Genomic DNA, 14,394 nt, shown 5'->3' with positions numbered 1-14,394 from the left:
GTCTTATCTTCTGATGCCATTACTCCCACTCGAACGGACAGATTTGATCGAAAGACTTTCAGAATTTCGTTAAACACCTTCTGTGCCCTAGGTTCTCAACCAAAGGCTCTGATACTAGTTGCACTACACAATCAACTGGATTTGATACCAGTTGTTGTGGCGGAAACGCAAAATAAACAACATTGTTCAAGGAATAAACAAGCAATTACGAAGAATAAAAAAAATTACACACAAGAAGACAAGATATACATGGTTCATCTAAATCTTAAGGCTACGTCCATGGAGCACACCGAACAAATTCACTATGAAAAAGATAAAGAATTACAAGGAGAATTCTCTCTCTATCTCTCTCAATTGCTCTATCTTGTATTGGCACACCTTTATCTCTAATTTTCACCCATATTTATAAAGTCCCAAACTTGTCCTACAAGAACTTGGATTTTGTAGAATCCAAAACCAATAAGAAAGTTAAATCAGATCAGGAAACTAAATTTTCCTTAAACCAATAAGGAAGTTAAATCAGATTAGGAAACTGAATTTTCCCTAACAGATTAGGAAGCTGAATTTTCCCTAAAATTTAGTACTCTTGAAGTTTCCATATAATTAAATCTTCCACCTAATCAGACTCCACAAAACCACAACAGTTATCACTTAAATAGGTTTGGACAGCTTTTCAATTATTCGAGTTGGGCTTAAGTTGAAAATTTTGGACCAAAATTTAATTTAATTAGGCTTCAGTTCGAGGTATTCAGCAACCGAAGGCCAACCCAAGCCCAAGTGCCAACCTATTTTAATATTATAAAAACAAAATAAAATAAAACAAAATAAAATGGTAAGTATAGATTGTTGGACTTGGCATCTAAGGTTACAAGCCTACAATTCACGGTTATATGCCTTGGATTAAGCTAGACCTAACAAGAGCCTAATTAAAAAAAAAAAAAAAAAAAAATATTGGACTTGGATAGTGTTATAATTTGAAATTCGGTTTGGGTTTGGGCTTGGAGCGAAAAAGAAAAACCCAAAATAAATTCGGTGCTTGGGTTCATGTGGTTGCTTGCATATTGAGTTCAATATTTTTGTTAATTATTATGTTGAAGTATGGTGTTGCCATGATTGTGTCTCGCATTAGGTTTTTTAATATGAAGATTAGTCACATGGGCAATCCGATTTTATAACCCAAAACATCATACCGAGTTGCAAAACTGAATTTAACTCAAGTTTAAAATTTTTAGGGTAATTTACACAGACCTCCCCTATGGTTTGTCATAATTACAGGCGGCATCCTTCCTGTTCCGGAAATTACGCGAACCTCTCATACTTTTGAAAATATCCTACACGGACCTCCTTTATGTGTGACGGACCGTTAAATACACTAATAGACCTGTCAAAATTACTGAAATACCCTCTCCTTGGCATCTGAAATTACTAAACTACCTATTAGCTTTTAATTAAAAATATATATATATATATATTCTGTTCAATCTCTTTCCACCGTCATCTCCTCCCACCGCCGACGACTTCTTCCGCTACTTCCGCCACCTCCTTCCATCGCCGTTGCCGTGAGCAATTAAAAAAAATACTCTGCTCGATCTCTCTCTCTTCTATTCATTCATATCTCTGATTATTAATCTATCTTTGTATAGATATATCTATATATATATATATATATATATATATATATATATAAATCTAGGGTTTTGAAATTGCCAAATTGATTGATTGGCATAATTTGATCTAATTTGAGGAGTGATATTGTATATGTTCTAGTACTGTATAAAAAAATCAGACGGTAGAACTAAGCAATCCATTTTGTCCTTTTTTGTTGCGTCGTAAGAGATCGAGCCCCAACATGATGCTCTTCCACTTGATTTCTCAACTCTCCGTCGTGGCCGGAATATTAAGAAACCAAGAACCCAGAGCACAACCACATCAGAAAGAACACTGCCGACACTCAGGCTGTGGAGTAAACGGTGAAGCCTGTGTTAGAACTGGGTTAGGGTTGAGTCCAGCGAGATTGTGGTAATAGTCACTGATTTTAAAAACCTTTATCCTATTTAAGATGGCGTTGGAGTAACGAGTCTGTGATTCCGGATTAAGATGCAGAGCTATGGACAGATTCTATTTCTTTTGATCTCTTCCTTGACTCCCCATAATTACTTCATAATCTTTATAAACCAAATCAAATCATATTGTGAAAGGGACAGATCATTACAGATCTATATATATATATCATACTGCTAGCAGATATATATATATATATATATATATATATATATATATATATATATATCAATTGGTAGGGACAAAGGTATTTTCGGTATTTCATGAAAAATAGTAGCTGATGTCATCATTTTCCGTCGTTGACTGCCGTTGACTTTAACAGAAGGGAGGTCCGTGTAGAATATTTTCAAAAGTAGGGAAAGTCCGCATAATTTTCGGAATAGGAAGGGTGCTGCCTGTAATTATGACAAATCATAGAGGAGGTCTGTTTAAATTACCCAAATTTTTAAGAACAGGTTAGACTCAGGTAAGGCAGCTCGAATTGAAGGCTGAGTTATGATTGAAAATTCATATGTCTTATAGATTATATCTCTAATCCGCTCGAATTGCAACCTTACCTTAAGCACCCCACTCACCGGAGTTGTTACCCCCAAAATCAATAAAAAAAAAAAATTCAATTCAATAGCTTCAGTTGTTTTCAACCAAAACACCCTACTTTGAAAAAAAGGGGATGCTTTTCCAATGAAGACTTTGTTCAATATTCATAAACTTCGCTATTAAAAGTGGTTCTCAATCCAATAATTAAAGGAACAAATCTCCATGTTATGGAGGATGTTGCTACTCCTTTGCTTGATGAGAAGAAGACATATACCTCTTATTCAGGTCCGTAAAAGCATCTGCAGAGGCCTCGCTAAAGGCCCAATCTAGAAAGGAATTGAACATTGCCCATTGCAGTGGGCTCGCTACAAGAAGCTTCATTTTCCAAAACCTTTTTTCTCCACTGTTAGGCAACTGGTGCCAAACAGTAAGCACCTGTTTGGCTGACCGACCATTGCCCACAAAACCTATTTTTCTTACTTTTTTTGGGTTTTTTTTTTAAAAAAAAAAATCAGTAAATAAATAATATAGTCCTTAAGCATTGTTTAGCTGACCCAAATAGTGTCTAATGATTATATTACCCTACAATTTTTTTTTTATGACCTAAAAAATAGTTTTTTTTCACTTTTTTTTTTTTCCCTCCCCCCCAACAGTAGCATGTGCTTTTGTGTTTGTATATAAGAAACATACACCCGTAATATAAAGTCATCCAAAGTTTATTAGACACTAAACTTTAATTTTTTGTTTTTGGAATATTATGAAAACACAATGCGAGAAGATGGGCAAAAATGTACCAGCAACTGGAAACATAAACTAAAATGTATTAAGTAGTAAAGAAAAGCCAACTAATGATTTAATTGAATATACTTGTAAAAGCCTACTAATCTACATGCACAAAGGGACACTATGCCGTATTGGGTACCTGTGTCGTGGGTCCTTTATGAGAAGTCTCCCAAAGAGTTGCTATTCTCTTTCAGCCGGCTTGGAGTCTTCCATAGGAGAGAAGTAAAGAGCCACAAATAAGGAAAATGGTAAATCAAAGAGTTTCGATAGTCTCACGGTGAATAATTTTTTTATAAAATTGTTTTGATTGTGTAGGTAAAAGTACATCAAAACCCTAACTCCATTAGTAATTTAATGGGTAAAAACAAATTTCAGGAAGCACCATATATACATTTTTATTTATAATAGTAAAGGAAAAATAATAATATCAGGGGCGCCCTTCATTCTCTCCGTCACTAATAGAGAGAGAGTTGATTATATCTATATCTATATCTATATCTATACTATTATTAAATATGCAAAGAGTGTCAGTGTTTCAGTATTTCAGTATTTATTTATTAATATAAAAAAAAATTTATAAACAAAAAATTACTTAAAAATTATTTAAAGAGTTTAATTCAAATTACAAATTATCTAATAAAATTTATAAAAATTAATTGAAAGAATTTAATTCAAAGTACAAATTACAAAATAAAATTCATTTTTCTTGTCCCACATTGGTTTTAAGTAAAAAGAATTACATGAAAGCCTCTTATAAAACTATAGACCTAAAGAAATAATAATCACACATTTCTCGGCCTTTTGGCTAAGATCAAGTGTGGTACTACTTTCTCGGCCTTTTGACTTTCAGTATTTATTTATTAATATAAAAAAAGAGTTTTTATAAACAAAAAATTACCTAAAAATTATTTAAAGAGTTTAATTCAAATTACAAATTACCTAATAAAATTTATAAAATTAATTTAAAGAGTTTAATTCAAATTACAAATTACCTAATAAAATTCATTTTTTATATCCCGCATTGGTTTAAGTAAAAAGGATTACATGGAAACCTCTTATAAAACTATAGAACTAAAGAAATAATAATTACACTTTTCTCGGCCTTTTGGCTAAGAGATCAAGTGTAATAATAATTTTTTTGGGTCGGCTTTTTAGCTAACATTTCTTGGTCTTTTAGCCAATATCAAGTGTAGTACTACTTTCTCGGCCTTTTGGCTTTCAGTATTTATTTATTAATATAAAAAAAGAGTTTTTATAAACAAAAAATTATCTAAAAATTATTTTAAAAGGTTTAATTCAAATTACAAATTACTAATAAAATTTATAAAAATAAATTTAAAAAGTTTAATTCAAATTACAAATTACCTAATAAAATTCATTTTTCTTGTCCCACATTGGTTTTAAGTAAAAATGATTACATGGAAGTCTCTTATAAAACTATAGACCTAAAAAAAATAATAATCACACCATTCTTGGCCTTTTGGCTAAGATCAAGTGTAGTACTAAAATTTTTTGGGTCAACCTTTTGGCTAACCTTTCTTATTCTTTTGGCTAAGATCAAGTATAGTACTACTTTCTCGGCCTTTGTGCAAAAAGTTTCAGAATTTCAGTATTTATTTATTAATATAAAAAAAAGTATTTTTAGAAACAAAAAATTACCTAAAAATTATTTAAAGAATTTAATTCAAATTACAAATTACCTAATAAAATTTATAAAAATTAATTTAATGAGTTTAATTCAAATTACAAATTGCCTAATAAAATTTATTTTTCTTACCCCGCATTGGTATTAAGTAAAAATGATTACATGAAAACCTCTTATAAAACTATTAACCTAAAGAAATAATAATCACACAATTCTCGGCCTTTTGGCTAAGATCAAGTGTAGTACTAAATTTTTTTGGGTCGGCCTTTGGCTAACCTTTCTTGGTCTTTTGGCTTTCAGTATTTATTTATTAATATAAAAAAGAGTTTTTATAAACAAAAAATTACCTAAAAATTATTTAAAGAGTTTAATTCAAATTACAAATTACCTAATAAAATTTATAAAAATTAATTTAAAGAGTTTAATTCAAATTACACATTACCTAATAAAATTCATTTTTCTTGTCCCACATTGGTTTTAAGTAAAAAAGATTACATGAAAGTCTCTTATAAAACTATAGACCTAAAAAAATAATAATCACATATTTCTCGGTCTTTTGGCTAAGATCAAGTGTAGTACTAAATTTTTTTGGATCAGCCTTTTGGCTAACATTTCTTGGTCTTTTGGCTAAGATAAAGTGTAGTACTACTTTCTCGGCCTTTGTGCAAAAAGTTTCAGTATTTCAATATTTATTTATTAATATAAAAAAAGTATTTTTATAAACAAAAAATTACCTAAAAATTATTTAAAGAATTTAATTCAAATTACAAATTACCTAATAAAATTTATAAAAATTAATTTAAAGAGTTTAATTCAAATTACAAATTGCCTAATAAAATTTATTTTTCTTACCCCACATTGGTATTAAGTAGAAAAGATTACATGAAAGCCTCTTATAAAACTATTGACCTAAAGAAATAATAATCACATATTTCTCGGCTTTTTGGCTAAGATCAAATGTTGTCCTAAATTTTTTTGAGTCAGCCTAAATTAAAAGAATTGACACTTGATAATGATTCATTTCATGAAAAAATGAGATATGCAAAAAAGATAAAGATTGAGAAATAAATAATTTAGGAATACTTTTATTTTCAAACAGTTATAGTTTTAGATTTTCTAATATATTTTGTTGCTTTTGAGGTGACAATTATTACCATCTAAAAATTATTAGTACCCTTTCAGATTTTATAATACATAAAAAAATTTATATAGTATTTATTTATGAATATTTTGTAAATTATAGAATTTTATTTTCATATATTTTTTAAATGTTTATAGTTTTCATTCATACATTAATGGAAAACCTTATTTTGTTTCTTGTGAGGTGACAATTATTACTCTCTAAGGCATTCTAGGCCTGAAACTGCTTTGCCTATTTTTTTTTATAAAACTATAAACAATTAAAAAGTATATGAAAATATAAATTATATAAGTTAGAAAACATTCATCACGTGCATCGCTGTGTGTGTGTGTGATTTATATAAGCAGGCCGGTTAAGAAAAACTAAAGTCTTCCTATTGAAATTGGTAACGCGTTAAGCCACGTAAGATTTTCACTTCAGTCGGTTTAAAATTGGGTAAAAAAAGGTCATCAATTCTATCAAATTTTGTCATTGTTCTTATTGCTATTGTCTATGTACAAATTTTTTGCTTAGAGATACATAAGTACAAAAAATTAAAATACAACAAAAGAGTTAAAAGACACCAAAGGAGACTTGAAAACCAAGACATCAAGGCAATCATGACAATTAATTGATGTTATTATAATTTTTTATACACACGGAATACTTGCAGTGAATTGCCTAATCGAATAATTTTATTTGTTGCATAATTGACCAATTAAAAGAGTAGTTCAGCAATTCACTTCAATTATTCGGTGCAAGAATCATTTTCATAATGCTTTTAATATTGTGATAAATTAAAAGTATATTACCAACAGGAATACATGAAATTACAGTCTTAAAATTAAAATTGATTAAATAAAATAAAATAAATTTTTATTTTTATTTTTTGTTGCTGAATGTATTACTTATAATCAAATTTTAGTTCAATATCTTCATAAGAAATAACAATGAAAGCTTGAAATGAAACGGATGTTCCTGAATTATGACTTATAATCAAAAAAAATTATGTGGAATACAAAAGGACCATAAAACCTAGAACACCGATGGCCAGGAATTGGGAAAATATGAAGTATGAATACCAACAAACATTTCTCTATTTGTCTCCTTTGTCTCCCTTTTTTTAGAATAAAAAATCAAGGGAATCTCATAGCGGTAGGCTCTATTTGTCTCCTTTCTCTTGTTATGTTTTAATGGAGCATCTTTTGACGAAGTGTACGATAGCGGTAGGCTCACTCTCTTGACAAGGTCATAGATTCATTATAATCTTCATCGTTTGTAGGAGTCCATTAATTTGCTAATTGCTGAGTGTGTCTACCAAACATCCAATATACCAGAAATGAATTACCATTGACATTTTTGGTGCAGAAATCTTATTGCTGAGAAGGCAAGCATGGCTTCTACTGCAGTAGACTTATTGATCGGCAAGATAGCTTCCGTCATTGAGAATGAAGCATCCTTGATTGGAGGAGTTCATGCTGAACTCAACGACTTCAAGAATGAATTAGGATGGATGAAATCCTTTCTGCAGGATGCTAATAAAAAGAGAGCTTTGACAGAAGTAGAGAATTCCTGGGTGGAAGAAGTGAGAGCCGTGGCGAACAGAGTTGAAGATATCATACACGAGTTCATGTATCACATGAACCAGCAACAAAGTGGGGGTAAATTCAAAAGGCTTTTCTACAAGATTATTGGCTTTCCAAAGAATCTCTGGGTGAAGCGCTGAATAGCCACTGAGTTACAGAATATCAAAAGAGTGCTCAAAGACATTCCAGACAAAAAACAGCGTTATGGTGTCGATCATGTGGAAGGAACGAGCTCAAATGACGATCAGAGATGGATCCAAAACCAGGCAGAATCTGCACTCTTCTTTAAAGATGAGGATCTAGTTGGGATTGAAGCTGACAGATGACCAACCACAATGCACTGTTATTTCAGTGGTGGGAATGGGTGGTTCAGGCAAGTCCACCCTAGTTGCCAACGCCTATAACCACGAGAGTGTCAAGCGATGTTTTCATTGCTGCGCATGGATTACCGTGTCCCGAACTTACGACATCGATGACTTACTTAGGCGCATGATTGAGGAGTTCTACCACACATCAAAGAAAGCAGTTCCAATGGACTTGACCAACATGAGATTCAAACGGCTGGTTGAGATTCTGCTGAACTACTTACGGTCAAGAAGGTATGTAGTTGTTTCGGATGATGTATGGAGTGGTGACGTTTAAAAGCACATAAAATGTTCACTTCCAGATGAAGGACTTGGAAGTCGTGTCTAGTTTACAACTCGTCAAACCGATATAGGTTCATCTTGTTTTGAAGTTAAAAGCCATGTCCACCATCTTAACCCACTGGAAGACTCTGATGCATGGGAACTTTTTTGCATGAAAGCTTTCTCAAGCAATTCCAACAAGAGTTGTCCTAGAGGGCTCGAGATCATAGCTCGAGACCTTGTCACAAAATGTGAGGGTTTACCTCTTGCAATTGTTACTATGGGCGGTGTCATGTCTTCCAAAAAATTAGAATCGGAGTGGAGACAAGCTCGTGATGTCTTAAACTGGATGTTGAGCAACAACCCTGAGTTAGAAACAGTGAAAAATGTCTTACTGCTCAGCTTCAATGATTTGACTTGCCGACTTAAGTGTTGCTTCTTATATTGTAGTCTTTTTCCCGAAGATTATCAAATTCGGCGAAAGAGGCTCATTAGACTTTGGGTGGCAGAAGGGTTTGTAGAAAAGGTCAAGAAAATAACATCCGAAGAGGTAGCAGAAGATTATCTTATGACACTCGTTAACCGAAGCATGCTTCAGGTAGTGACGGGGAACCCAGCGGGAAGGCCAAAATCATTTAAGATGCATGATCTTATGCGAGAGCTTGCTTTACAGATGTCAGAAAAAGAGAAGTTTTGTACTCTCTTTGATGGGAGTACTGAAGGCAATGATAAAGAGAATGGGGCGCGGCGCTTGTCAATCCTATCAATTGACAGAGAATTGCTCAAATCATGGAAGAGTATGTCTCATCTTCGCTCTCTTTTTGTTTTTGTCATTAATAAAATTTCTCCATCTCCGACTACATTGCCATCTGGCTTAAGACTATTAAGGGTCTTGGATTTGGAAGATGCACCGACTGTGAAATTGCCAAATGAATTAGTTCATCTTTTCAATTTGAGATATTTGAACTTGAATAGAACTAAGGTGAAGGAGCTTCCAAAATCTATTGGAGGACTCCACAACCTTCAAACCTTAGACATTAGGGACTCAAAAATAGAAGTGCTTCCAACTGGAATTACTAAATTGCAAAATTTGAGGCATCTAATTATGTACCGCTACAATCAAGGACATTTTAATGTCTTCGATTACGTTTGTGGCACACCAGTACACTCAAATATTTGTAAGCTAAAGAATTTGCAAGTGCTTGCTTGTGTAGAAGCAGGAGGTTTGATAAAAAAAAAAAAAAAGTCAAGAAAATAACCCAACTCACAAGGATTGGCATTACGAAGGTGAGAGAATCCGATGAGGAAGACTTGTGCATCGCCGTCCAAAATATGAAACTCCTTCGCTATTTATTCGTGATGGTAACTGATGAAGAGGAAAACCTTTGAATAAATGCACTTTCCTCAGCTCCGCCCCGCCTCAAAACACTTATTTTAGTCGGAAAACTGTTTAGGGTGCCTCATTGGTTTCACTCACTTCAAAACCTCACAGATTTGTATTTGCATTGGTCTAGACTGGAAGAAGACCCGCTTCCATACATCCAGGAATTGCCTAATTTAGGGAAGCTCACACTTATTAATGCCTATAAAGGAAAGCATGTATACTTCAGTACAGGATTCCACAAGCTTACAATTCTAACCTTGCATAATCTCCCTCAATTGAATGAGATCACATTAGCTAAGGAAGTGATGCCAAGTCTCCAAAAGCTGACTCTTGGCTCATGTGGGGAGTTGAAGAAGTTGCCTTGTGGTATTGAATATCTCATGCATCTCCAAGAATTGCATTTGATGACTGTTTCGAGTGAGCTCACAGAGAGAATACGTGAAGAGGAAAGTGTGGATCGCCCAAAGGTTAGACACATCCCCAAGATCAACCATTACCACCGGTCTCCCTATGGGCTGTTTTACCAACGCTTGTCATGATTCGATCTACTGCAAAAAGGTGAAACATTATCCACTCCTGCTGAGTTCTTTCCTTATTGTCGCCTGCATTATTTGGACATTGTCTGTCTTAATACTAGGTACAACGTGAAGGTAACTAAAACATGTGTCCTCACTCCCATGTTATAAATTGCTAACTAGCTAGTTATTCCTTAAACCGTATGTGATTTATTTATCTAAATACTTTTTGTGATGGTTCTTGTTTTCTTCCTTGTGGTTTCTAGGTTGCTAGCCCCATATGAAGTGAAGGTCCTAGCCAATTCGCTCTGTTTCAGAATGGTAGTTAGCAATTTCCTAATATAATAAAAATTGGACATGGTGGATAAGTGTTGTGATGTCAATGACTGTTCTAGGCAACTGCGACCTTATTGATAGAGAGGGTTGCATGCATATATAGTAGTAGATGTGGTGTTTTATGAAATAAAAAGTCTAGCAGGATTGTTGCTTTTGCTGTTATTACTGTTGTTAAATATTGATGATGACGCTAGTTGTCTCATGTATGAAGTCCTACCTTGTAATTCACTTAGTTTGTTGTACAAGCTGGGCATGGTGGATACATGCAGACGGCTACATATGAGTACATCTGCTTTTTATATGAAATAAAAGGTCTACCTGTTATTGTAGTAGTAGTAGTTGTCGTTGTTAATGTGGTGGTTCAGTCGTTGTTGTTATTATTGTAATCTATCTTACTAATTTAAATCTCAATGCCTTAATTCATCCAAATATATTGCCTAACAGCCACTCCATTTGGGATCGAATTAATTGTGAGATTGAATTATTCATAAATTAAAGAAATTTTGATCCATCGAGTCATTGATTGAAATTGTGTGTCAAATTTTTTGAAAAAGATGATCAAAACATAATTTTGGGTCATCTAAAAAATCGAACATAGGTTATGGATAATTCCTAAAGTCTCATCTTTCCTTAACCTACATATCTTTCCTTAACTCAACTTAATAAAGCTTTTTTGCTAATTACTTGGGTTAAGCTACAGTCATTTCAGAAACACCCTATTACAAATTACAAGACATTTGAATATATATATATATATATCTTACACATGGATAAAAAATTAATCTTGAGTGTCATTTAAATTGGTTCAGAAACATATTTGTTTGTGAAATATTATGAAAACACAATGCGAGAAGAGGGGAAAAAATGTACCAGCAATTGGAAACATGAACTAAAATGTATTAAGTAGTAAAGAAAAGCCAACTAACGATTAATTGAATATACTTGAAAAGGCCTACTAATCAACACGCACAAAGGACACTATGATAGAAATTAGGAGAAAATGTGAGTGACACAATTCTTTGCCTTAAGAACATGTATCAAAAGATTCATCAGTTCTTAATTTCATATTACTTTTTAATAAGTTTTTAAAGCTATTTTTGTTAATATGATGCTAAACAAGTAAATATAAAACAATTATATAGGCAAAGTAGACATATTAACATAAACAAACATAGTAAAAGACTAATAAGTCGTGCTTTAGTGATTAACATTCAAAAAAGAAAAGAAACTGTTACTACCATGTACTGATCTTTATGATCATCGTTATTCAGGTATGCAACTTAGAAGGGTCTAATTTACCCAAAATAAAAAATAAAAAAAAATAAAAAAAAACCTCTTAGAAGGGGCCAACTAAAAGCCAATCTGATCACTTTTCAATTATTCGGGTCGGTCTTAAGTTAAAAATGTTGGACCAAAAATCAAATTTAATTCGGGTTTGGCACAACAAAAGGCCAACCCAAACTTATTGGACTGGGCTTCTAGTAAGGCTACAAGCCTATAGAACTCACGGTTTTATTCCTTGGATTTGGACAACGTTTTTTTTGAAATTCAATCCGGGCTTGGAGCGAAAAAGAAAAACCCAAAATCAAGTCGGTCTAAGCTTGGGTTCATGTGTCAACAATACAAAGCCCAACCTGAACCTATCCTTAATATGCTAACCGGAATAACTATATTTTTTTTATTTTATTATTAGTATTATTTTTATTTTTATCATTGTCAAGAAATTCACACATCACACTCACTTTGCTCCTTTAGACACTTGAATAACTTGATTTGTGAAAGTATATATTTGTATTGCACATAGGCAGTTTGTAATATTGTATTGCTTGCATATTGAGTTTAATATTTTTGTTAATTGTTTTGTTGAAGTATGGTACTCGAATGATTGTCTCACAAGCTTTAGCATTGCGAAGGTGAGAGAAGCAAACGAGGAAGACTTATGCATATCCGTCCAAATTATGACATTTCTTCGCAACTTATTTGTGATGGTAACTAATGAAGAGGAACACCTTCGAATGGATGCCCTCTCCTCGGCTCCCCCTCGCCTTAACAGGCTTATGTTAGTTGGAAAACTGGAGAAGGTGCTGCATTGGTTTCACTCTCTCCAAACCCTCACATAGTTGGATTACTAGTGGGTCCAGGCTGAGGGAAGACCCACTTCCATACATTCAAGCACTACCTAATTTAAGGTAGCTCGTGCTTACCAATGCCTATACAGGAAAGCACTTGTGCTTCAATACAGGGTTCCACAAGCTTAAAATTATGAGCTTGCATAATCTCTCACCTGAATGAGATAACAACAGAAAAGGGAGTGATGCCAAGTCTCCAAGAGCTGTTTCGAAACACGTGAGGAGTTGAAGATGTTGCTTTGTGGTATCAAATATCTCATGCATCTCCAGGAATTGAATTTGAAGCTCGTTTGGAGTGAGCTCGTAGAGCGAATACGTAGAGAAGAGAGCGTGGATCTCCCAAAGGTTGGACACATCCCCTAGTCAAACATTACTTCCAGTTGCCACACCAGAATTTTTGTGAAAGTTTGTCTTGATTTGATCTACTGCAAGAAGGTGAGACATTATCTGTTCCGTATTTTGAAAAAACAATTCCCATTTCTCATCTTATTGTCCCATGTATTATTCGAACATAGCATGTCTTAGTACTAGGTAGAACATGAAGGTAAAATTATATAGTACATGTGGTGTTTTATGAAATAAAAATTCTAGCAAGATTGTTGCTTTTGCTATTATTATTGTTGTTGACGATGATGTTGGTTATATCATCTATGAAGCAATGAAAGTCCTACCTAGTTCACTTAGTTTGTTCTACTATGGTAGTAAGAGATTCGATTTTGTGTGTTTCCTTTTCAACAAGTCTCCATTGATACTTTGCAATTACTTCTCCAATATATTGAACTCGAATCTATATACATCGATATCTCCTTATCTTTTTAAATGACGAATCTCAACTACATATACTTTATTAATGCAGCAGAGGCACACTAGAGTCAAGTTAATTAAACACAAAGTGGGCAATGGAAGGAAACTCAATTTTGGTTTGATAAGTGGTGTCATGCAGGGCCTCCCTTCCACAGCTACTCCAGTTCATTCAATGACAACTCTCCAATTGCTAGATTTGCTACTGTCGACCAATTCATCAATGGTGCTTCCTGGTCCTTTCCACCTGCTATACTATTCCTTATACCTGCCGGCCTTATCATTCATCTCCCCTCCCAACCCCTCAATTGATGATATAATTGCTTGGTCACCATCTCCCACACACAAATTCTCCTTAAAACACACCATTCTTTATCTTTCTTACCCCATCACCCACTGTTAACTGGGCTCACCTAGTATGGAGAACCCCATCAATCCCAAGTCACATCTTCGTGACATACTGGGCTCACCTAGTATGGAGTACACACACAGGCTCCCCACTCTCGACCGGAGGAGAACGGCTTTCCTTGACTCACAGAACATACGAACTCTATGCAAACTGGTACCAATAAGCCATTCCCACTTATTCCTCTCTTGTCAATTCTCTCAACCCATTTGGGCATTTTCACAAACAACATGCGGGCCCCTATTGCTCTTCAATGAATTGGTCATCTTTTCACTGGAAATCGAGAAGCAATCATGGTGTTACCACCCTCATGCCTCCGTCCTCCTCATAGACCTCCTGATGATGAAGGTTGAGGCTCCTGTCTCTGCTTGGCTATCCATGTCCACCACCGGATTGTTTCAACTGTTATGCCAACACTAGTTTGATCTGTGTCTTAATTGTTCTACTTTGTTCATTGTTTTGGGC

At 33.9% G+C, this 14,394-nt stretch overlaps 1 pseudogene; it reads left to right on the top strand.

Moving 5' to 3' along the window:
- Positions 1-8,080: 8,080 nt before the first annotated feature.
- Positions 8,081-9,344, top strand: LOC132272979 (disease resistance protein RPM1-like; annotated as a pseudogene).
- Positions 9,345-14,394: the final 5,050 nt, after the last annotated feature.

This window comes from Cornus florida, unplaced genomic scaffold, assembly GCF_030987335.1.
Source record: "Cornus florida cultivar Cherokee Brave unplaced genomic scaffold, ASM3098733v1 CherokeeBrave_3.0.0_Hap2_Chr09, whole genome shotgun sequence".
In the NCBI taxonomy this organism is placed as follows: domain Eukaryota; kingdom Viridiplantae; phylum Streptophyta; class Magnoliopsida; order Cornales; family Cornaceae; genus Cornus; species Cornus florida.
Note: the sequence above shows the minus strand (reverse complement) of the source record. Positions and strands in the feature narration are given on the sequence as shown.